Source organism: Cetorhinus maximus, chromosome 11, assembly GCF_964194155.1.
Source record: "Cetorhinus maximus chromosome 11, sCetMax3.hap1.1, whole genome shotgun sequence".
In the NCBI taxonomy this organism is placed as follows: Eukaryota; Metazoa; Chordata; class Chondrichthyes; order Lamniformes; family Cetorhinidae; genus Cetorhinus; species Cetorhinus maximus.
In genome coordinates, this window is record NC_135889.1 from 44,189,868 (window position 1) to 44,216,440 (window position 26,573).

Below are 26,573 nucleotides of genomic sequence, written 5' to 3' on the forward strand. Positions count from 1 at the left end.
CTCCCACCTTCCCACACCCGCCTTGGGAAAGCTACAACTGAATGGCTCGATTTTCGCCCCAAGCGGGCGGGTGCAGTGTGGAGTTGGGCCCACCAACCCCGGAAGCAGTAGAGATGAAGCGGCTGCCCCAGGGTGGGGAACTTCCAGGCGCAGCGTAAAAGGCCAATTTATAGAGAGTTCCTGCTGTGATCCAGGAAGTTGATGGAAGAGCTGCTGGTCCTGGGAGGAGATGTCTATTAGGAGTCAGGCGAGCACTAACTGTAATAGTTGTCCAAATAGTTGCTAACACTGGAAGAGGTAGCCCTATATGGGCCTTCCATAGAAAAATGTAGAGACTGCTGCTGCCTATTCACCTTGCAATGAAGGAGCACATTCTAGAAAGCTAAGGCAGACACAGTTTCACAAGCCACAGCTATGGAGCTGGCAGAATCTTAGCACGTCAGCTGCTCATGACACTCTGCATCAACTCAGCTTTGCATAATGCCTTAGGGGATGACTGCTAGGCCCACATGCAGAACGTTTACCGTTCCACCTACCCTCTTTCTGCCCATCTTAGGATCTGGTCACACAATTGAGCCTTTTCCAGGACCCTTACAGCTGCATAATGTCATGGTAAACCAGTGTGATTCAGAGGGAGCAGGACAGTAGGGTAGTTTGTGTTCGGGAGCATAACGTATCCACCTGTGCATGTCAGGAACAGATGCCAGGCCACCCAGCATTCATGTAGTCCCTGTCTCCCTTCTCACCCCAAATCAGGCATTGCTGATGAAGCAGGAAGCCTTACGTGCCAATTTTTTTTTAACTGTCATGCCAGAATGTCATAGAGGAGGCCAATTGGCGAAGTAGCAGGAGGGGCAGTGCCGCGCTTCAATGACCAGGACCTCTAGATCCTGGTTGGGGAGGTCAAAGCCGCTAGCAAATAATTAACCTGAGTGTCCGGCAGCACACACCCACAGTGACCAAGCCGGCATGGCAGGAGATAGCCTCCAGAATGCAGCAGGGGACCATGCCAGATCTTGGGTACAGTGCTGGAAGAGGTTCCATGACTTAATGTGTTCCGGCAAGGTGAGTTGTTCAGTAGAAGCACACAGTGATCCCTGTGATGATTGACAGCTGAATGCTGTACCTATGGTGGTAGATTTGGCACACACCTCTCCTAAAGCATGGACGCTTGTTTGTCCAAGCTTCGCCTGTAGGTGCATGCAGCTAGGGGTTGAAATGTGAATGTCCATTATGATGACATGGTGGAAGAGGAGGAGGGCAACAGTGAGAGGCTACCAGAGGAGCAAGCCCTTTCCTTACAGGAGGGAGTAATTGAAGAAACCTCTTAATACAGAGCAGACTCTCCCGGGTTTGCAATGTGATATGTAACCAAGTCCATCAGCCAGTCTTCGGTGACAGCTTCTACATAATTAAACTTTAACATGGAAGCCACACACCTTCAGGGAAATGCCCATTCCCAAAAAGAAAAAAACAACAAGAAATAGTGAAAGTTAGTGCCATCAGTGTGGCTAGAACTATGACCATCATAACCCTTGGCTTCAACTTAATCTACAGATACACCTTGAGAAGTCCTTCACAACCTGGACCATGCACATTTATGTTAGAGGCTGTCAAAGACTTGGCGAAAGAGTCACCTTGTTGCCTAGTCAAACTATGCCCACTATGCCAAGAGTGCCAGTAGGAAGTATGATTTAAGATGCATGACCTGCAGATATGATTGTATGGGCCAGTAGTACTGCAGCGACTACACATTGTGCAGAGTGATGCCATACGTGTGTTTGCCACATTTTCAACTACCTTCCACATTATCCATTCGCCACCAGCATCCTATGTCAGCAGTGTGTGACATCTGCAACATGCAGTGCTGCCAAACACCTGGGCTGCCTGTGAACCCACGACCTTTACCACCTAGAAGGCAAAGGCTTCCGTTGTAAGGGAGATATCACACAAGCATGCTTCCCTGGAGCATACATGGCATCTTAAAATGTGGTGCATCCATTTTAATCATTATGTAACAATCATGTGCAGATGACTGTCTTCAATTGTTATCTTGACAAAGTGTTATTAAATAAAACCACGATGAACCCATCATGTCACAGTGGTGCCCTGTGCTTTAAATGGTCCTTTGTCATGCCACCCGGCACCACCAAACTCCCCCACCATGTTGCCTTGAAGGAGGTGGAGGCTGGCCTTATCATGTATGACCTGTTGTGTCCTACCTCAGATTGTGGCCTCTGCATTTCTGCAGGCTCAGCTGTTGTCACTGGGAAATGTACTATCGACGTGGGCTCTGGCAGAGGGGCTGGGGAATTAGAAGATGGAAGTGCTGAGATGCACTTAGAATATTCATCCTGTCAGGACGATAATTTCCATAATGTTATTGGAATTAATTATAAAATTGTGTGTGTGTGTGTTAAAGACAGCTGGTCTGAAGGCTTTGATGTAACAGAAGAGAAGTTAGGTTTGAAATGCTAAATAGGTAAACATGAGTGGAGGGTTAGAATGTAAGGTGTAAAGGGACATTTGCATTTGTAAATAAACTACACTAGCTTGAATTCAAAAGCAGGAGTGAAATATTACACCTAACCAACAAAAGTTATGAAACAGTGTGTTTATTTTTCCCAAAGATTATTGGTAAAATTGGTACTATGATAATTTTTTATGATTAGAGATGTAAAGCCCAAAGACATAATGAAACAATGGGGATTTGCATTCAAAGGGAAAACCTGTATAAAGGAGAGAAGGCTGTGTTTAATGGAAGGCAGTCTAAGATTCAACAAGTGTGAAATGCCTTCAGCCTGTATGTACCTAACTGCTACCTCCAGGAACTGAAGTTAAGAGAACTCACTTTGAATTCGACTGCTCAGGGTATTGTTTACTTTGCTTGGGTCTTTTAAAATCTGTGAGTTTTACTGTTGCCTTAACGGAGGTGTAGCTGGGAATCAGATGAACTAGGGGATCTAAAAGTTATTGTAGCAGTAATTTGTAGACATATGTATGTGCTTACAATATTTTCTTTTATTAATAAATGTTTAATTTAGTTTTATAAAACATCTTAAGACTCAGCAGTCTTATTATAACTGAACTCAAAGTCTGCATCTCGAAACATTGAAAATTAGTTGTGACAGTGGTTTCAAGTTTTCTTCTGGGATTTGAATGGCTCAGCATTTACCATCTGCTGTGTCATAACAAAATTTGGGGGCTCTTTGCGGGATATATTTGGCATTCCTTGATTGGTTTGGAGTTGGTGAATCTTAAGGTTACGAGTACGAGAAGTAGTTTGAATTCAGGAGTTTGTGTGAGGTTTTTTTGTAGTGGTGACACTGCAAAATGACTTTGGCAATTGCTAAGTCTTGTCTGGGAGTTGGTTATAACTTTGGTTCGTTTACAAAAGGTAAATAAAGCTAAGTTAATGGAATTGGCAGATAAGTTACAATTAAGATTACCTGCAAATGCCAGGAAATCAGACATAATTGAAGATATAGCACAGCATTTGAAATTGGAAGGAATACCTGAGAGACCAAGTTCTCCAAGGGGCGTGTCATTGGAATGGGCTCAAATCCAGTTGTAAATGAAAAAAAATGGAGCTGGAGGCAGCAGAAAAGGAAAGAGAAAGGGCATTTCAAAGAGTACAGGCAGAAGGGCAGGAAAGGGAAAAAGAGAGAGAGAATTCCAGTTTAATTATTTAATTCAAGGCTATTAAACACATGAATTACAGAAAACTTTACTTACAGGATATGGAACAAAACTGGGTAAATAGAGTTAAGATGCAGATCAACCTTAATTTAACTGAATGGCAGAACAAGCTCAAGGGGCTGAATGGCCTACCCTTGTTCCTATGTTCCTATCTAGATGTCAGTGAATGGGGCTTGGCACATGTGTGCGAGCATTCATGCATCAAATTCTTTCTCTAGTCAATTCAAACTAGTCCAGATCTCAAAAAACTATTAGTCAGCCAAATTAATGGCTCACATAGTACCTCTCCAATTTTCTACATCGTTCAAAGTTAAATATCATCAGGTCCATTAACCTGATCAATCCTCAGTGCCTCAGACCAAGCTAAGGCCATGTATGCATTTACATTTAAGGAGTCGACATCTAAAGCATTTGTACCTACTACTGTATCATCTTCAACAGTGAAAATGAATGCAAAATATATATTTAGCATTTCAGCCATATCCTATTCCTCAATCCTTAGCACTGTGCTAAATCTTTCAGAAAGGACCTATGTGGCTTTTCCAGCCTCGAACAGAACTTGTAAAGCTTTACCATGGAAATGCCACCTGATCAGTTGTTTTCTCCCAAGGCATTTTGGCATTCAATTGTGGCTTTAGTTAACTTCAGCGGTATCTGATGTCCATTCATGCAATGTTGCCATTGTTTTATACTTCGTGAAATTTTGTTTTTTGAGTCTACTTTCCCAATGTACCTTCATTGAGACATTTAGATTTCAACCTAGCGTATACGCCTCTATTTATGAAAAGGACATAACAAGATTTTCTGAATATATATTTAACTAACTTTATTTTTCTTCCTCCTTTCTGAAACTTCTCTTTATACCTGAAAATTGAATCCATTCTTACAGCAGTACCAAGTTATCTCAGGCAGTAATTTTCACAACCAAATGAAATCTGGTGATACGATGACTATTGATATGAATTGAGGGGTTGCTAGGACATGGAATGTTCCCACCGGAAACAGTGGCAGGAATTCATGCATTTCCTGTCTGAAATTTAAAAATAGAGGAGTATGGGGAATAGGACAATGTGGACAGTTCTTTCTGAGAGCTGTGCAGTTACAATGATGACTTCCTTCTGTGCTGTGAAATTCTACGGTTCCCACATAAATCAGATATCATCTCAGGAGTACTGCTACTGATTAAATCCATAACTCCCAAAGATGTTGAGTAAGGAAGAAATTCTTGCCAGCACCCACAACTACCTTTTCTTTGCCACCTTATCTATCGAATAAGGTAACACACTTAATTTCTGACCAATTATCATTGTTTCGTAAAACAGCCTTTTCGTTTTCGATATTGTGGTTGTGCTTCAAATAATAGGATAAATGAAGTGATTGACAAAACTTCTGGAGTCTAATGAAACCTCTGTATTCCTAGAGAATTTGGCTTTACATGACCCAAGTCTTGATCCTTATAAAATATTTATCAGGTTGGGATACTTAAAGAGTTTGCAGCCCTGGTGCTGAGATTTTATTATAGAAGCCATTGCCTGATTCACTCTTTATTCTTTCATGGGATATGGATGTCATTGGCAAAGCCAGCATTTGTTGCCCATCCCTAATTGCCCTTGAACTGAGTGGCTTGCAGTTAAGAGTCAACCACATTGCTGTGGGTGCGGAGTCACATGTAGGCCAGACCAGGTAAGGATTTTAGGGATTCCTTCCCTAAAGGACATTAGTGAACCAGATGGGTTTTTACAACAATCAATGATAGTTTCATGGTCACCATTACTGAGACTAGCTTTTGTATTCCAGATTCATTAATGGGATTTATATTCCACTAGCTGCTGAGGTGGGATTTGAACCCATGTTCCCAAAACATGAGCCTGGGGCCTCTGGATTACTAGTCCATTACCACTACACCACCACCTCCCCCTGCTTATAGCACAAAGAAGAAAGGATGTCAATCAAAAAGCAAAATACATTGTTCTTTCTGAGGGATGCGGACTTGAAGTGGACTGACTTGGCCTCGCCTCAGTGCTAGAGTGAGGGACTTACCTGCAGAATGTGTTTCTCTCGCCCAGTGAGCTGCAGTGCGCCACACCCTACTGCGATGGCAGCTGCACCTTGAACACTTCCTGTAGCCAATTGCATCGCAATGCAAGGTGGCTCCTCCCCAGTTGGAGGCCACTGTCAGAATCGGCTCACTCCTGAGGGAGCAGGGTCATTTCCTGAATACAAACAGGTCTCTCTCTCTCACACACACAAACTCACTCTCACACACACACACACACACACATACACACACTGTCACACACACACTGTCATTCCCACACACCCACACTCACTCTGTCACCCCTACTCACAGACACACATTCACTCTCTTACACACACACTCACTCCCACACACATACACTCACTCTCTCACTCCCACACATTCTTTCATTTTCTCACTCCCACACATACACGCACTCTCTCCCACACACACACATTCACTGTCTCACTCCCACACTCCCTCACTCCCATACACACTCACTCACTCTCTCACTCACACTCACTCCCTCACTCCCACTCATACTCACTCTCTCACCCCCATACACCCACACACTCACTTCTCACTCCCACACACACACATACTTACTGTCTCACTCCCACAGACAAAAACTCACTCCCACACACACTCACTCTCACTTCCATGCACACTCACTCCCACACACACTCACTCACCCTCTCATTCCTACACACACTCACTCACACACACACACACACACACACGGCAGTCAGTCTTTTCCTCCCACACCCCTCCTCCTGACTTGGAGCTCTGCTCCATAGCGTCTCACTCCTGGGCCTCGCAGCCAGCCTTTCTCCCTGGGATCCTACACCTCATAGCAGAGTGGGGGAAATGGACTGCATGAATGAAGGGTGGCCTGGTATCTGTTCCTGTCACATGCAGTTGGCATGTTGACCTCCTGAACACAAGCTATCCAGCTCCCTCTGAGTCACGCTTGTCTGCCATGACAGTGTACTGCTGTGAGGGTCAAGTCTCAATTGCATGGTCATACTCTGAGAGATGGATGAAATTAGGGTAGTTGGAAAGGCAAAGGTTCTGCACGTAGGTCGAATAGTCATCCTCTGAGTCATTATGCTAATCTGAGCCAATGCAGTGTTGTGAGCAGCTGAGGATGCCAAATTGCTGCCATCTCCATGGCTGTACATGTCTTGTGAAGTTTTGCCAGTCTTAGCTTTCTAGACTGTGCTCCTTCATTGCAAGGTGAACAGGCAGCAGTAGTCTCTACATTTTCCTATGGAAGGCCCATGTTGTGCCATCTCTTCCAGTGTCAGCAATCAGTTGGACAACCATTACAGTTAGTGCTCACCTGACTCCGGATATACATCTCCTCCCAGGACCGGCAGCTGCTGCATCAAGTTCCTGGAGCACAGTAGGAACTCTCTATATGTTGGCCTTTTATACTGTTCCTGAGAAGTGTTCCCCACCCAGGGCCCACCTCCGCATTTCTATACTTCCGGGGCTACAGCCCCAACTCCATCCCACCTCCACACCCCACCAGAGTGAAAATTGAGCCGTTTCAGCAGTTTTTCCCAAAGTGGGTGTGGCAAACTGGGAAATTTAACATCACTACACATCCGCCTAGGAAGCAAAAATACAGGCTAAGATATTTCACTGTTGATCTATTAACAAACATCTTAAAACTAAATCTTAACTTTTTCAAGTAACATAATTTACTTGAACATATTTAACATAGCACATTTCACACTTAGAATAGACGTGACTTAACTGGACTAGGTTTTCTGAGGTATATAAATTCTATAATCCTTGAATCATTTCATATACTTAACTATTGCTTCTACTGCTATCTTGGTATCATCTCTGCTAACTGAAATAATAATATTATTCAGTTCAACGTAAAAAAGCTGCCTCGAAATCTGTGCAATATGGGTAAACTGACATTGTTAAAAATAATTTTGATAATCAAAAGAAATGAAAGTGAATTTATTTGTCAATTCAGTAAACAAATGAGATGGGTTTCGAGCTGAGTATCAGAGGATATCAGTAGACATAATTTATTTTCATTAATTAGCACAAAATTTAAAATAAAAATTTGTGAATCTCTCTTGCAAGTAGTGGAGCCTTTTATTTCACAAGTAATATTGAAAAAATGTACTCGAGGAACATGAATCCATAGTACAATCCTGTACTTGGCAAAATATTCTTTTCTACCTCATATGTGGGTCATCATTGAATATGAGGACCAGAGTGTCATCAGCTAACTGGGTGTTCTCAGCACCCAAAAGGAAAATAAATGTGTATTAATACACTAGATCAAATTAATTCATATTTTCGAAGCAAGTGACTTTTTACGATTGATCAGCAAAGGAGAAATTCAGTTGTAGTTTAAGAAATAGACACCCTGTAATAACTATCTTACTTTGCACGTTCAACACGAATTTACTGTTTTCTTATAGAAAATCTTCAGCATGTCCTACATGCCATTGAGCTCTTTGAGTTTACTTTACTGTACCACAGAGTAGAGGGCCAGGATGTTTTATACAATGAAGTGTTGTGTAACATTGGCTCTGTGCATTTACTCCATGGAAATTTAAGGCCATTTATTTGATTTTATTTACCATACTGCCACTTGGTGGCCAATGAGACTTATATGACTGTATTTTTATCTTTTGTTCAGTATGGGAAAAGACACATATTACTATACTAATTTTAGAATATAACATTGGAAAGTTTACCTAAGGATCATAGATTTACCATTTGCTTGCAGTAAGTCTTTAACATGTCCCAAAACTTGCTATGCTGTTTTGTATATTCCATCTGCCTTAAAGAAAAGTTATTTGTTATTTATCACAGTTCCTCTTAACATTCATGGAATGTGGGCGCCCCTGGTAAGACCAGCATCTATTACTCATGCCCAATTGCCTTTGAGAAGGTGATGGTGAGACACCTTCTTTAACTGCTGCAGTCTTGCGGTGAAGATACACCCAGTGCTGTTAGGGAGGGTGTTCCAGAACTTCTCCCCAGTGACCAGGACAGAAAAACAATGTATTTCCATGTCACTATGGTGTATAATTTTGAGAGGAACTTTCAGGTGCTGGTATTCCCATGTGCCTGCTGCCCTTCTTCTAGCTGGTAGACGTCACATGCTTGGGAGGCACTGTCAAAGAAACATTGGTGAGCTGCTGCAGTGCATCTTGTAGGTAGTGAACCCTGGTGAGTTTTTGGGGGAGGGAGTGAATGTTTAAGGTGGTGAGTAGGGTGCCAATTAAGTGAGCTCCTTGGTTCTCGATGGTGTTAAACATTTTGAGTATTGTTGGAGCTGCACTCATACAGGCAAGTGGAGAGTATTTATTCACACTCCTTACTTGTGCCTTTTAGATGGGGAAAAGGCTGGGAGAGCAAGGAGGTTAACTATTCGCTGCATATTACCTAACCTCTACGGAGGGGGTGAACAATACCCACTCGTAAAATTTAGCCCATGTCTCTGTAATGGTGATTAGTAAATTATAAGGGTCAGGCACATAAAGGATTAATGTGAGACTGAGTACAGTACCGCCCACATAGTGATGTAAGAGAGCACATAACCCACACCCAGGATCAGTTGAGTATTGGACAGAGCTGTGTGTACCAGCAAGCATGGAGACGGCTCCTAGTTTGTACCCTTTACTGTATATTTGTAAATATTTCTTAGAGTCAGTAAAGATGTACAGCTATGACTATGAAGATTTCTTCATACTGACCAAACTGTAACCAACACCCTGCAACATGGTGGCAGCGTGTGGAAAAAAACCAAAACCCCTCTAAAATGCAGCGACAAACCGAAAGGCTGGTAGACTGAATAAAAATTCAAAAAAGCATTCTGACCTGAAAAGAAGCTCCAAAAGCATAGGCACAGAGGAAAAATCACCAGGAAAAGGATCCAAAGACAGGCTTGGAAGCTGAAGACAGAAATTTAAAACTCTTTACTGCAGCAGAAGACTCCATTGAATCTCCTTTGGAAGTCTAGCTTCAGAGTGCAGAGTCAGCAGAACTTGCAAGGGCAATCAAAATCTTTTACAATTCCAGGCTGCAGCAAGTCCTGAGAAATCTTTAAAGTAATTCAGAGTCAGAAGTGCAGTTTGAGAGAAACCCCTTCCTAAAACCTGATCCCCAGATCAACACCTGAACAAATGGAGCAGAATTTTCTGTTTGGTGGAGGGGGAGCGGGTGCAGAGCGGGAGCGGGGGCAGACCCAATCGCTGCCCGCGATCGGGTTTGTGCCACCATTTTACATGTGCCAATTAAGGCCCGTCCAGTGTTTTTTCCAACTCCTGAGGATAGCGGGAGTGTGCGGACGGTGGCAGGCGTGCACAGACCGCCGGGTCCAATGGTGACCCAGCGGTCTGTTTAAAAGAAGGACTGGCAGCCTTTTGTAGGCTGCTCACAATGGCCAGTGCCAGGCTGCAGCAGAGGGGTTCAGGCGAGCAGGCCAGGCTGGAGGGTAGGTCGTGCGTCCCTCATTTTTCTAATGTCTGCCTTGCTGCCCTCCTCGAGGAGGTGGCAGCACGGCGGGAGGTGTTGGTTCCCCAGGATGGGAAGAGGAGGCCCCCCCACATGACCAAACATGCCTGGGAGGAGGTGGCGGAGGTGGTGAGCTCCCACGACGTGCTGTGGCGCACCTGGATCCAGTGTCGCAAGCACTTCAACGATTTGTTGCGCGCTGGCAGGGTGAGTACCATTTTAGTATTGGGCATTTAATCCAGCAGGTAGCCTCCCCCCGCCCTCCCCGCCCCTGCCAAGTCTCTGTGTCGTGACTGCATTGAATCATTGATGGCATTTTTCCTTTGCTGGGTGGGCAAGCAGATACTACCCATGCTGAGGTCAGCCTGAGTGGGTCATGGGGAGATGAGTTTTCCCCCGCAGCATGTGTTGATCTGAGTCCCATATGACTGGTTTAGGGGCAACCTGGAGGAGCTGCACCTAAGTGCAGACTCAGAACTCCAGGACATGTCCTAGTCAGGGTGATGACATGCTGGGAGGGGAGCTTCAAGGTAACGTGGCAACGAACCATCTGCTGCCCTCTAAGCTCCTCCTTGCGCCTCCTTGCTATGGGAAGAAATACCATGTGGTTCCTAACGTGATGTAGGCAACATGTGTCCAAGGGGGCGGTGCGGGGGTGGGGAGCAGGCCTAGCATCTTTGTCTGAGTGATCGGCTGCAGCAGGGTGAGGAGGCACCAGAGGCCTGATATGTCCCAGTCTGGTTGGGGTGGGCCATGCGCGAACAGAGTCCATGTGCAATTTGCCCTAATCAATGCTCTTCTCTCTTTTTCAGGAGAGGAATGCGCAGAACGCGGCTGAGCGTGTGAGGACTGGAGGCGGCCAGGCACAGCTCTCCATACTAAGCCACTTCGAGCAGGAGGCCCTTGAACTGGAGAGGGGCCATGCACCCAGGTCTACTGGTGTCGGCCAGGCATTTATGCCCAACAGTGAGGTCAGCATTATTCTCCCAACAGCCATAGCAGTGCTGAATGTTAATTGATTTAATTTTGCAACATGGCTTGACCATTGCTTATGGAAGGATGAGCGCATAATGATCCGGGGGACAGAGATGCACTTTGTCATTGTCTCCACGTTAACTGATCTACTGTCTTTGTTCTTCCTTTCCGCATCATCGGAGCAGGGCCGGGAGGAGGAGCAGCAGAGGCCCCCTCTCACACCTGAGGGGTCTGAAGTCTCACCAGTGTCACACCATTTCGGTGAGGCAGGCACCAGCGCAGATACTAGCACCTCGGTGGGAATTAGAACAACGGCTAGTGTCCCAGGACACAGTGGTGTTGGAACTTCACAGTCACTGGAGGAGCTGACAGAGTCAGAGAGTGCCCATGGCGCCAGCAGTCAGAGGACTGCAGGGGACCAGGCACATGCTCTGTCGGTGCCTGATGATGTGCCTCTGGAGTCGTCCGTGATGCAGCAGGTGCAGGAAATGTGACCAGGTGTGCAGGAGCATCTGGGAGTGATACATGAGGCTATGCTTGGCTTGCTCTCCGTGGTGAAGGAGTCAGCATGGATGCTCACCGAGAAATGGCGTGACACTGCTCCTCCTCCCGGCCCTGCTCTGATGATGCTGAAAGGAAGAACAAGGACAGTGCATCAGTTAACGTGGAGACAATGTCAAAGTGCATCCCTGTCCCCAGGATCATTATGCGCTCAGCCTTCCATTAGCAATGGTCAAGCCATATTGCAAAATTAAATTAATTAACATTCAGCACTACTATGGCTGTTGGTGCCGACCCAAAGATTGCACAGGCGCCGAAAACTCGGTGTCGATTGAACACTAAAGGGCCTTAAGTGGCCCGTTAATTAATGGTGGGCGCGTGATGGGCTTCATCGTGTGCCCGCCCAACGAAAGATCGCGATGGCGCGCGGTGACATCAGGACACTCGCCCGACGTCATTTTATGCGCGGATATGCGGGGCCCGCCCCCCACACATCAAACGGAAAATTCTGTCCATGGTGTCTGAGCTCGTCAGAAATGAAAGAAAAGAAAAAGAGTTAATAAATGTTTTGGGAATATCGCGACTGTTCAACTCTGTAAAAGACAAGCAGTAGGTAGAAGTTGACAGTTTCGCAAATCAAAAAAGTCAAACGTTGAACAAAAGAAGCCTGCAGGCAGCCAATCCAGGCATCCATTGTTAAAATTTTTTTTTCAAGTTGAATGTTATCGCCATTGCTGCGGAGCCCACCAAAATCAGCAAGCACAGTAAATCCCTTTGTCTCCGAGTGAACAGCAACGCCATCTTGAAATTCAAAAAGCTCTTAAAGCAGAACATACACAGGTCACAGGAATTCCTAGTTTCAGGAATGCTTATCCTCTGCTACAGAGGACATCTCCACGACCCGCATGATGACGGAAGAAGCGGAAAAAGCGACAAGGAAATGAGCACAATGTTCATCTACCCCACAAGAAATGAGTTAGGATAGCAGCCACCGACCAGCGCAACAGCTGAACTGACCAAGTGCGGTTCAACACAAAAGAATGGATGAAAATTTGTTACCACTATTCTTTGTATAAATCCTTTTTCACGGATGCACTATTACCATTAAGCTCTTTGTCCCTTCCCATCAATCTGCTTGTCTTTATCCAAATCACCACAGTGCTCAATTGCCTTGACTTTCTGTTTAGATTTCTAAATTTCTCTTCACCTGACCTCTACACCTCTTTTAGCTTAAAGCTTTATTTACAGCCTGGTTAAGCGATGTTAATGCCATTGAATATCAATGAGAGTTGGTTATACTCTTTCCAGAGATGGTCATTGCCTGGCATTTGTGTGGTGCAAATGTAACCTGCCACTTATCAGCCCAAGTCCTGCTGCATGTGGTCACAGACTGCTTCATTATCTGAGAAATTGCAAATGAAACTGACACTGTGCAATCATCAGTGAACAACCCCACTTCTAACCTTATGATGGAGGAAAGGTAACTGAAAAGTAACTGAAATTAGTTGAGCCTAGGATGTGTATGATAGCATTGTGGTTATATTAGTCGACTAATAATCTGGAGACCTGAGTTCAAATCTCACCACAGCTGGAGAATTTATATTCGATTAATTAATTAAATCTGGATTCAAAAGTCAGGCCTGAATTTTCAGGCCTCTCCTGCTGGCGGGATCTTCCAGCCTCACCGAAGTCAGTGGACTTTTTAATAGCTCGCTGAATCCGCCGCGCCGGGGCCGAAAAATACCAGCTCTAGTTATCAGTAGTGGTGACCATGTAACTATTCAATTGTTGTGAGAACTGATCTGAGTCACTAATGTCCTTTAGGAAATCTGCTGTCCTTACCCGGTCTGGCCTATGTGAGACTTCAGACCCAAAGCAATTTCATTGACTCTTAGCTACCTTCTGAAAGTGCCAAGCAAAAAACCTTGGTTGTATCAAACTTTTGTGAAAAGTATTTGCTTTTGCTAATAACCAGGCATAGTTTGATGGCTGATAGGACTGTCTGATTCATCCGGTAATGTGTGAAAAATATGACATCATCAGAAATCTATTTTATTTTTATTAAGAATATTGAGTGATCAATAAAGGATCATAAGTGAAGAAATAAGCACCTTGAAAAAATGCCATGAACTTATTTGTTTTCAGAAAAAACCCAAACATTCCTTTTCCTGTGATGTTGAGATATTTTTAATATTTTCATCTAACGAAGGGAAAGATGGAAATTATATAATGCCAATTGTCTCTTTGTGTTGACAATGATCATTTGTGTTTAAGACAGTAGCAACTGTTATTCAAATGATGGTTATATTTCACATTTAATAATATCAGGGCATAACTTACAAAGTTTTATGAATGTACATTAGCTTAGTAGTGCCATCAGTGGGTTGTTTTATGGTACTACAATTCAGATCATTTTGAGATGAATTGAAAATGTGAAAATACTTCACTAGAAACATTTAGAGAAAAATGTGGAAAATAATTCAGTAATGTTAATATTTATATTAATAAGCAAAAAAGTTAGATCTTATATGATATTGATTCCAAATAGCCAGAATTTGTCTGATTTCTAGTTGCAGTTGCTCATTTGAAGATCTCATGATCCTCAGTCAGAACACAAGTTGTTGGTAGAATCCGGTTAGGGACCAATAACATTTTGTTTAAAGTAGACAAAGTTTGAGATTTAAGACACTTGTTCAATGAAGAAAGCCACAAGATTCCATGGATTTTGAACAAACGAAAATAAACTTTACTATACAAGGTCAGAAAGGTAAAACAATTTACAATATCTATCTTATACTCTAACATTCAGGGTTAATATGAGGTATATGTGAATTAACGAGCAAACAGTGGTCGAAGGCACCAAACTGCACAATAAATGACAGCAAGAATAAATGCAACCAAGACAGAGTCGATAGATTTCTCAACAACCCACGCAGACGTTGATAATGCTATAAGTCAACCAATCTCACTGAAACTCTGTCTCTCTCAATCTTCACCTTCAAAGACCTTGCCAAAAGTCGCTCCAGCTCGGACAGCGTTAACATGACCCACCCCGCAGGGTTTCAATCTTGCCTTCTGAGATTCCATTCCCTTGGATTTCTGAGTATACACTCAAGCAACAAATTACAGGGGCAACTTCAGATTTTCGACCATGCCGAGCAGAACCCTACTGTTCCCAAGGGGTACCTTTGCCTGAAAGGCCCTCTTCAATTACCAGGGCTTCTCCTGAGCCCATTTCACTTAAAGTCTGCTCCCCGCAGTCCTTTCTGTAATTTGGAGCCTATTTCTTTGCTCATCTCTTTCAGCTGAACTTAACTGGAACCTGTTTCTGTCCCTTGTCTTTGCCCCTTACCTGGGACCTCCCTATGGGACCTTTCCCTGTCCCCCTCCCTTGTCCCCTGTCTGGGACACTTCTTGGGGCCTCTCCCTGTCCCCCTCCCTTGTCTGGGCTACTTACTAGCCATGGCGGCCTGCACCCGGTCACCTGACCTGGGTTTTGCACCATTTTTCTTCTGCCCAAGCGCACTGGGCAGGTCCTCAGTCCAAAGAACGTAAAAGTGCTGATCTGCGCATGTGCAGCCCACTCCTGGCCTGCACACACGTAGGAGGTCCGAGGATTGTTGGAACTTGGAGTTCCCAATCTCCACGCTCAAGTTTAAGGTAAATTGGGTTTCATAACAAAGACTAAATGTGATATTGATGCTGCCATTTTGCATTACGTCATAATGCTCCTATAATAAAGGGGAAGTGTTCTTATGCAACATAAGCTATGCCACAGGAGATCTGTTAATAATATGCTATAAACAGTTAATCCACACTCACAGATGTTACACCGTGTTACCAGTACAAAACAGTTTGAAAATGTTACATGTTTCTGAGCTGGAGCCTAAAACTGACAAATGCATTCCAATCTCAAAGTTCCCTAATAAATAAAAATTAAACAGCCTTCAAGCTTTGCTTACTTTTAGAAATTACATTTTTGGCCTGAAAGGGTCTGACTGCCTGAAACACAGCTCTGCCATGGCTACAAAATAATACATTTTTTATTACATAATATAGTACTCTAGTCATTGTAGAACAGCGAATCATTCTATTTATTGTGAACAATGTCAGGGGAGATCCACTATTTTGTGTGAGAGATATTGGCCTAGGTTTTCCAATTGTCACTATTTTAATGCTGGTGGTAAACTATTTCAAATTACTCAGATTACTGTCACTGTTGAAATAATAATGATGAGTAAATCTAGCTACTCTCCTTGGTCTCATTGGCAAGTCAGGAGCATTCATAATTTAAACATAGCATGAGTTGAACAACCTACAGAAATTCACTACTAAGGATGACACATGAATGGCTACTTGAGTAAAGTGCCAAAGGGTAGTTGCAACTTGTGCTCCTGCATGACTTGTCGCCTTCAGAAAGGACCATAAGAAGGAGGAAGAAAAGGTAATGCCATTTTACTTAAATAGAATTGCAACTGCATCAGTTAGGAAATAAGATTTTTTTCTCATTTTTGATGCCATGCAATTTAAAATAATAGTACAAGAGGTATATGCTGAATTCATACAGGAGAGATTGACAAAACTTTTACAGCAGAACGCAGCTGCTATAAGAGGTGGAAGTTGTATATAAATGCAAGCTGTTGTTATGTAGATGGGTAAGCCAGGTGAGAAGATGCTAATAATTCGAAAAGCTTTATTATCAATATTGAGGACATTTACACATGTAAAACTAAGAATGTGCAATATAAGCAGGTTCTAAGATGCGATGTTCAAAGTAAGACGAGAACCTGTGAACAGCCAAGTAAGTAGCATGAACCCCAGCTCAATGGAGTATTGCTTCAACAGAGTACTTGTTGAGTGAGGAAATTTGGTGCAGTGAGGGAAGACATGATGTTCCAGCCTTTTACAAAACAAGGAGCAATCCAAGTGAAGGAGCAGGAGACAGCAAGACCTGGTAAGCAATTGCAAGCTAATAGTCTACAAAGTAAAGACATGGCAGGGAAACTCAGTCCTGTAGAATATACATCCTGTGCCATGTGGGAAATCCTTGACACTTCTCATGTCCTGGACAACTACATGTGCAGCAAGTGTCACCAGCTGGAGCAGCTCCAGCTCTGAGTTTTGGAGTCGCTATGGGCATCCGTGAGGCTGAGAGTTTTGTGGATAGCACATTTCTGGAGGTGGTCACCCTCAACTTAAAAAGGTGCAGGCAGAGAGGGAATGCGTTGCCAGCAGAAGGACGGGGAGGAGCAGTCAGGGCAGGGATCATATGAGTGCATTTCACTCTCCAGCCAATATTCAGTTCTGAATACTGGTGAGAGTGATAGTTTCTGTGGGGTGTGGAAGTGCAGTCAATTCCACAGCATTATGGGTAGCTCAGCTCACAAGGTGGGAAGCAAAGCAGTCGTGGCAGGGGATTTGATAGTGAGCGAAACAGGTGCTTCTGCAACCGCAGGTGTAGCTCCAAGATGCTATGTTATCTGCATGGTGGCATGGTCAAGGATGCCACTAAGTATTGAAGGACATTCTGAGCGGGAAAGGTAAATAGCCAGAAGTCCTTGTCCATGTTGGCATCAATGACGTGGGCAGAAGGAGGGATGAGGTCCTGTAGGCAGAGTTCAGGGATCTGGGAGAGATTGTAAAAAGCCCACTTGATTGGCACCCCATCAACCACCTTAAAAGCATTTTCTCCTTTCACAATCAGTACACCGTGACTGCAGTGTGTGCCATCAACAAGGTGCACTGCAGCAACTCGCCAAGACTTCTTCGACAGAACTGCTTTGTCCTGGATGGTGTTGAGCTTCTTCCATGTTGTTTGAGCTGCACTCATCCAGGAAAGTGGAGAGTATTCCATCACACTCCTGACTTGTGCCTTCACGGTGGAAAGGCTTTGGGGAGCCAAGAGGTGAGACAATCACAGCAGAATTCCCAACCTCTGATCTGTTCTTATAGTCACAGTATTAAAGTAGATGATCCAGTTAAGTTTCTGGCAAATGGTGATCCCAACATGTTGATGGTGGGCGATTTGCATTGGTAATACCATTGAATGTCAATGGGAAGTGGTTAGACTCTCTCAGGAGATGGTCATGGCCTGGCATTTGTGTGGTAAAAGTGCTACTTACTACTTATCAGCCCAAGCTTGAATGTTATCCAACAAGAGAGAATCCAACGATCTCTTGACATTCAATGGCTTTACCAATGCCGATCCCCCACCATCAACATCCTGGGGGGGTTACCAGTGCCTAGAAACATAACAGGGCCAATTACCTAAACACTGTGATGACAAGACCATATCAGAGTCTGGGAATTCTGCATCAAGTAACTCACCTTCTGACTACCCAAAGCCACTCCACCATCTGAAAGGCACAAGTCAGGAGTGTGATGGAATACTCTCCACTTGCCTGGATGAATGGAACTCCAACTACACTCAAGAAGCTTAATACCATCTAAGACAAAGTAGCCTCCTTGATTGGCACCCTATTCACCACCTTAAACATTCACTCCCTCCACTACCAGCACATGATAATAGCAATGTGTACCATCAGAAAGATGCACTGCAACACTTGCCAAGGCTCCTTTGATAGCACTTTCCAAATCCTTGACCTCTACCTCTACCCAGAGGACAAGGGCAGCAAGCATTGGGACCACTGCTTGCAAATTCCCCTCCAACTCATACACCATCCTGATCTTGAAATCCATCACTATTCCTTCATTGTCACTGGATCAAAATCCTATAACTTCCTCCCTAACAGCACTGTTAGTGTACCTATACAATAGGGATTGCAGTGGTTAAAGAAGGTAGCTCACTACCATATTCTCAAAGGCAATTAGAGATCAGCAATAAATGCTGGTCTTTTCAGCAATGCCAACATCCTGTGAACGAAAAAGAAGAAAAAAAAAATAGAACTAGGAGTCACTGACCAGCCTGCAACATTGGGAGCAATAGTGCAAAAGATGAATGAAGCCCCAGAGGTTTAGCAGTTCATTTGGGCTAAGTATCACTCAGTGCCTGAATAGAACTCTATTCAATACATCAGTCTGGTACTAAGGATGCAAACTGACTTAAGAGATCTGACAAAGCATGCCAAGGAAAAGGTACATTAGATGATTTATAGGCTAAACCAGACTTTAGTGTAGACACAAGCTTGAGGTATTGAAACAGTGCTAACTGGGGATAAGTGGCAAACATCAGAAATTGTAAATTGCTTTGAGAGAAGAATTGATTAGTCTATGATGGAATAAAGAAGGGGAAAGGGAAAGATTTGAGTCCCCTTTCTACTGTTACAAGTTACAGGATTTATTTTCAGTGTGCTGACTCTTTAAAAGCCAATGTGAGTGCCCTTCACTGGCTCCACCCCATTTCCAGCTTGTTGAATGTTCTTCCTTTTATAAGTAAGTCTTAGCTGAGTTAACATTAAGAAAGTTAGATTTAAGATATTGTGGATTTATCTCATTTGTTTTGTCCTCATTTATTTATTGTTAAATAAATTACAATTGTTACGTCAGTTTCGATGTAGTGGATTAAGTTTGTTAATGTTTTTGGAATGTCTATGATTTATTATGGTACAAAAGGACTTGAGTCCAAGAACGTTTTGGTGGATCTTCTGCCAAAACTATGAAAACAATTTGAGGACAAGTACCAACTAGCAAACAATTAATAACGTAGGGAATACTGAACACCTTCTCAACTACAAACCAAGGATTTAACAAAAATTGGGGTTTAATCTGAAATGTTTTTAGGTATATATCCATGTGAGCACATGACATGGGCAGAGGAAAAATACCTTGACCAGGATTTTTAGGATGGCGGGGTTTCCCTTTCTGCCAACTGAAGAGTGTTCCCTGCCAACACTGTCCGCCCCGCAGCAGTTTCACACTCCAATTAGCATTAATTGGCTGCAGGCGGGACTTCCGCCCCTCACTCAGGAAGAATTACCATCTTAGAGAGCCGCCAGCCAGCCTGATTGTCTGGCAGCTCTCTAGTTCCTGCAGCACCAGGAGCTGCAGTGGACAGGACTGGGACTGCAGGCAGTCCCCAGAGCCAAAGTCCCGGGATTCCAGGAAGAGGTAAGTTTTGAGGGTCTCAGGGAGGGGTGGGTCAGGGAGGCCTGGGGTGGAGGATTGGGGTGTTGGGGGAGATGCCAGTGTGGAGTGTTATGGCACAGCACATGGTAAATGCTGAGCTGCTCAAATCCCAGACAGAAGCTTGAAACAACTGCCACACTGTTCTGGAATTTGTATTTTTATTTCGAGATGTATGCCTTGAATTCAGTAGTAATGAGTCGACCAAGAATTAGAGGGTTTTATAAAACTAAATTAAACATTTATCAATGAAAGAAAAAGCTTTAAGCACATACATTGATCTACAAATTACTGCTTGTAACTCCTAGCTCTCCTAATTAATCTAACTCCCAGTTATACCTCCATTAAGGCAACAGTAAAAGCAAAATAGATTTTAACAGACCCAAGCAAAGCACACGATACCCTGGATAGGGATATTCATGTGAGTTCGCTTAGCTTCGGTTCCTACAGTCAGCAGCTTGGTACATAGAGGTTGGAGGCTTTTCACACTTGTTAGATCTTAGAATTCCTTCTTTCCTTACACATAACCCCATCTCCATTATACATGTTTCTCCCTTTTTAATGTAGATCCCATTTTTTCAATATGTCTTTGGGCTTTATCTTTCTAATAATAAAAATCTTTCATAGCACCAATTTTATCAGTAAGCTTTGGGAAAAATAAACACACTGTTTGGCATCACCTGGCTAAGTGTAACATTTCACCCTCTCTTTGAAATTCAGGACTACTCTGGTTTATCTCAAAATGCAAATTTTCCTTTTTACACCTCACATTCTAAAACTTCAGCCATGTTTATTTATTTAGCCTTCAGATCAGCTGTCTTTAATTCAGTTAAGTCCCCCCCCCCACCCACAAACACTCACACACACACACAAACACAGACACACACTACCCAAACCCCACTATTCCTACATTACAATAAATCCCAATAACCTTATAAAAAACAGTATATTTTAATGACAGGAGGGAGGTCCTGCAGTTACTGGATCTTAAGTGGAAGGGAGGGCTTCCAAAGCTAAAAAGGGCTGCTGATGGAGGTGCCCACCCCCTTCCCGTCCGAGGCCTGAACCCAACTATTTCTGGGCTTCCCCCATACCTGGGAACTCCTTAAGTCAGCCTAAAATTGAGGCTGGGCGGGAAACGGCCCTTAAGTGGTCAATAATTGGCCATTTAAGGGCCTCAATTGGGACAAGGGCAGCCGGACTGTCTGAAGCCTCACTCACCCCAGCGTAAAATTGCAGAGAGGTCGGGGTGGGCAGGAACCCAGCGGGAGACCCGTCCGAAGAATTTTATGCTCACCCTCCACCTACAAACCTGCTAGCAGGGGTGCATGAAATTCAGGCCCTTATTTTTAAATGAGATGCATTCCACATTGTGCTTTCCACATCAGAATTATGTTTCACTGACATATGAAAATTAATAGTGATGTTATACCATTGTTAAATAATCAGAGTTTTAAAAACATTGTTAGAAATGAATCTGTGTTACAGTTGACTCCCAAGGTATTCCCAAGTAGTAATTAACCTCTTACTTCTGTTTACTAAGTTGCAATGCTAGGTGAAGACATCATGCTGCCTTGCAGTCTTTTTTTAGAGTCAGCATTAAATTTGAATGAATATTTACTAATTGCAATCTCCATGGTGACAGAAAGAAATCAGAAATTTGACTAACGTATGCTATACAGATTAACCACTTCTAGGCTCTCAAGCCACAGTGGATTTCTGTTTCTTATTTTAAATGATCATTTTTTTGGACTGTATGAATGGTGAAACGTAGGATTATCCAAAATTCTATATTGAGCAGTGTGCACATTACTGAAGACTGATGCTATTCCTACTTTTCACTGTACTGCTTTAGCAACTGTGGAAAAACTTCTTGAAAAGGTCTTTCGAGGAGGTGTGCCATTGGTAATAAACAATGAGAACAGTGCAACAATTGTATGTCAGGTAATGTAAAAAAATTCACAGTTTGGAGTAAACCAAAAATTTCTTATTCCATATCACCCTCAGGCATCAGGCCAGGTAGAAAGATCAATTTATACCATCAAAAAGATATTGAAAAAAATGGTTGAAGAATCAGGAAAAGATGGGGATTAAATTCTATTTGTGGAAATGTCCCTTCAATTACAGAAATACCACACTTTGAGGCAATGACTGGCCATTAAATGCGGCTACCAGAACACATTTCCTGTAAATCCATGACAGGTTTGTAAAAACATTCAGTAGCCACAGAACAGTGGGCATAACAGTTGGCTGAACACATGGAGGAAATATGTAAACAGGTAGGGGCACCAAGTGTTCACAATCAGAAATAAATTCAATTGTGCTTTAACAGAGTTGGAATACTTCTTGAGTATCAAGTGGAGATCAGGTGATAGTGCAAAAGGTTTGTGAAAATAAACCTTCTCCAGATTGCACATGGGAAGGCTCTGTTTGTTGTACAGATGGAATTTTTTAAAAATCTAGGTGGATGAATTTTATGCTGGGGCCAATGTTCCCACCCCGGGCACAAAAATTAGGGGCATGAACCCACCTCCAATTGGCTAGCTTGCTCCTCAACCATTCAACAGTCATCCGGCCTTTAATTGACTTGAAGTGGGCCCTGCCCCCATTGGAGAGGAACCTGCCTCCGTGAGCTGCCAGCTAATCAACTGGCAGGCAGCTCCCTTGTCCCAGCAGTGCCACCAGAAGTGATGGTCAGAGCTGGGACTACAGGCAACCCCCTGAAGAAGAGGAATCACAGAGCCTAGACAAAAGAAATTCTGAAGTCTCACCAGGGACAGGCTGCCAGGCCATGGTGAAGTGGGTGGGGGCCGGGGGAATACCGAGGTTGTGGAGAGCCTCCGATAGACATAGGGGGCCCAAAAAAGAGGCACCCGAATCTAGTCTGGCCACCATATCACTTTCACCTAGCAATCTGAGCACTTGCTGCTGGCTTCCCCTGCTGCAGGTAAAATCCCAGCAGTGGCAGGAGGAGGCCCAAAGTGGCCATTAATTAGCCACTTAAAGAGCGTCATTTCGCACATGGGCAAACAGGTAGCCCAACACCTCCCCCACTGCTATAAAATTGCAGTGGGTAAGGTCAGGTAGGCAGGAAGCAGTCATCACATGATGGCACCCAACTTTACAGATGCTTCCCCTGCCATCCCTGGGAGGCCATAAAATTCTGGTTAGTGTTATTAAACAGTGGCAAATCAGGCACAATAAACAGTTGAAAGCATGTAAAGGCAACTTAAACTAAATTCATCAGAGACTCCTGGAACTGCCAATTGTTTTCTTTCATTTTGTCTTTGCAGGTATCCATGGAAATGCTGTTAAGCCTGTTGGCATCTATAAGCCATGGGGTGAGGTAGGGGGGCATCCAACACTCAGATTCAGAGGCCAGAGATGGAGAATAGGGTATAATGTGACAAGTGGTAGCGTAGTAATCTCTGAATGTAACATTGCCAGGCATAACATGCGGATGGACTTGGAATTGTACTTCTTGTAGGGGTTCCCCTTTTCCCTCAGAGACCCTCCCCACACGCAAGTTCGTGACACCAGATTCACAAGTGTATGGCTTGAACAGAGTGACTAACGAGACAAGTTTCTTCTGATAATTCACAATTGCTTTCCTGAATCACCCACAACCCCACAGTACAAAACTCAAAATTTAGAACAACCTATTCCCAGTACCTGATACAAAGTCACCACGACTTGGTTAAAACTTACAAAAACACAGGCAAAACACCACATCCTGTCCTGAAACCTTAAGCAAACAAAACCCTCAGACCAATATCACCAAGATATGACTGAAACAAGTTACAAGGTACAGGATTTTCGACCCAAACCTTCACAAAACCCTCAGACCAATATCACTACAAATTGGATGAAACTTACAATCCCCAACGTGGCTGTTCTGTCCTGTGTTGATTGTAGGCCTAAGCCAAGGTAACCAAACCCGACCCTTCTTCCAACTGCAGCCCAAAACCTCAGATCTGCTCTTCTTTTATAATAATTCAAGTCAGACATGTCAAAACATATTTCCTGTTGTTCCAATGTTCATTTAGTTAATTCCACACAAAGTCCAGACAAATGTCATCAACTCCTGCTGGTTGAAACAATGTGGGGTTTTCCATGGAAGATGTATCCAGACGAATATTCTCAGTTCTCATTGTATGAACAATTCTCCTGCTGTTTGAGGTGGCACAGTAACAGCACCTGGCTCCAAAGTTAATGAGGGTTTGAAAGACCCTGTTCCAGTACTATTGTCTGTGGAGGTTGACTAATTCCTTGAGTGTATTGTATTGATGATATGTCCTTTGTGCCATTGTATTGCGTAACCTGACTTCTTGATTGTATTAGCCAATGTCCAAACCCTTTTAATGAGTCACTGTGTTTTCACTAAATGTCCAAATTAACCCCTTGCTGTCCAGCCCTTTACTGCTGATTACAGCTTATCTTTTTGAAATTTATAATTCTAATCATGAGGTCAAAACATGTCCGTGGGTTTGAAATTATATTCCATAAATTTCCCAGTTGGAGGGGATTTGATTCCTACATCTTCCAGAGGAGACTAAAGAGTAAGTCAACACAGAGTTCTGGTTGGCAGAACATTGGCAAGGCAGAGATATTGGAACAAGTGTATGCTGATATATAACAGGTAAGAAACAATGGCGTGTAGAAACTTTGGGCTTTTCATTTTTCTGGGAAGGACATGAGGGCCTATACAAATGTTTGCTGATAAGCTTGCCTGACTGCAGATGGCGTGGACTTGAAATAAAAATTGAGACAATTGTTAATAATACTTCAAACTGGGACTCAGATAAAATAAAGTATGCTCAATGCTCCCATCTTCTAGATGGACCTATAAATGGCCATGTAGTTACATGCAGATGTACATTAAATAGGGATTTACATTTCAACTGTTAAACTTTCCTCTGTATCATTGCCACCTGCAATATATAATCAAACGTATTGATTTTATCTTCCAATGTTGAGACAAATGGTACAGGATTTTACTAAGCACAGTTGAAGTGGAGGTATAATTTAACCATGAGCTGAATTTTACATGGGTGGGGGTGTATCGCTTTCCACCCCACCCCACCTCCCCCCCCCCCCCCCCGCCCCAACCCCCCACCCCCGAAAGGGAAGTCGGTGCCACACTGACCGATAGTCAACAAGCCTGCCTCACAGCAGTAACATGTTGCCTGCGGCCTTAAGCAGATGAGGGTCGGACTTCCACCCCTCAGTGGGAGGAAGTCCTGCCCTCGAGAGCAGCTGGCCAATCAGCTCTAGCAGTCCCAACAGTGCCAGAGCTTAGAGCTTAGTAATGTGTGCTGCTGGGACTGCAAGCAGGCCCACAAGGGAGAGCGATGGCATCCAGAATATGGTAGGTCCTAGGCTTTTGGGGCAAGAAAGAATAAGGCAACTTAGTGATTGGGATGAGGGCGATGTGGGGGAGGGGTGCGGTGTTGGAGGCCAGGTGGGAAGGAACAAAGAGGGAGGTAACATGTTGGGAGGGTGCCCCCAATGTGCACAAGGCATCCAGGGTGGCCAACTCTTGGGGAAAAGACAAGGGACAGTTTAACACTTCAGCATGGGAGTGGGGTGGAGACTGCTGGTGAGAACAAGACTGTAGGTGCATATTGCGCATGCACAAAAATCAAAGATCCCAGGGCAGCAAAGGTCCCATGATGCAGGACATATGCATATGCATATTAAAGGATGGTCCTGTAAAATCTGAGATGGTTGGTCACCGTGAGGGCACCCACCAAAGGATGTAGCCCCTCTTCCTTCCCACCTTTTAACCAGTAGGGTTAAACAAACAGCCCATCCACTCCCACCAGCCTGACCACACCAACCATTTTATGGCATGGGCAGCGTAATATATGGATCAATTGGCTTGTGAACAAGCTCAATCGCCCATTAATTATCTCTGTGAAAATGGTAGGAAGGCTGCCGATTTTGGCGCCCGCCCACTGACCATGTTAGGATAGCTTCGGGGTGGGCGGGAAGGTAGTGGGCTACCCACCCATCATATTTTATGTGCCTCCCCATGGAAAATATACTGGACACAGGGCCGTAAAATCCAGCCTTGTGTCATATAACTCATGTTATATATGAGTATAACATCACTATATTAAAAAAAACATTAATTCATAAAAATCATTTACTACATTTACATTCCTCAACTAAATAAAACCTTATAACAACAAACTTTTAATTCAAGCGCTCAATCCCTTATAACATTCTTCATTGCAAGGCCCGCGAGCCAGTGGCAGTTCCCATCGACGTTAAGTGCAGCTTCCCGACTGATGGTGTAGTGCTGCCGGAGCAGAGCTCTGGCACCTCCAACCAGGGCCTGGCGAGCAGAGTGCGGCGGAGCGGAGTGCCGGGGTGCAGGGGAGGAGAGGCAGGCTGCAAGTTCCAGAGCCTCGGGAATGAGAGACTGCTGCAAGTTCCAGGGCCCTAGGAAGAAGAGGCTGGCTGCAAGGTCCAGGGCCTCAGAAAGGAGAGGCTGGCTGTGAGGTCCGGGGCCCTGGGAAGGAGAGGCTGACTGCAAGGTCCAACAGTGAGCTGCTGCGGAGCTCCAGGTCATAGGGGCGGGAACTGACCGCTGAGTTTGTGTATGGGAGTGTTATGGCACAGCGGATGGTAAATGCTCAGCTGTTCAAATCCCTGAGGAAAACTTGAAACAACTGCCACAACTGTTTTGCAAATTGTATTTTGATTTCAAGATGCGTGCCTTGAATTCAGTAGTAATAAGTCCACTAAGTCTTAGACGTTTTTTCCAAAACTAAATTAAAATTTATTAATAAAAGAAATA

At 43.9% G+C, this 26,573-nt stretch overlaps 1 long non-coding RNA gene across 1 annotated transcript in view; it reads left to right on the forward strand.

Moving 5' to 3' along the window:
• The window catches only part of LOC144686542 (uncharacterized), a 41,521-nt gene that overhangs the window by 7,574 nt on the left and 7,374 nt on the right, over positions 1-26,573 (forward strand). Inside the window, exon 2 of the long non-coding RNA XR_013577946.1 lies at positions 23,062-23,109. This is a non-coding gene — a long non-coding RNA (uncharacterized LOC144686542). The remainder of the gene's footprint in view (positions 1-23,061; positions 23,110-26,573) is intronic.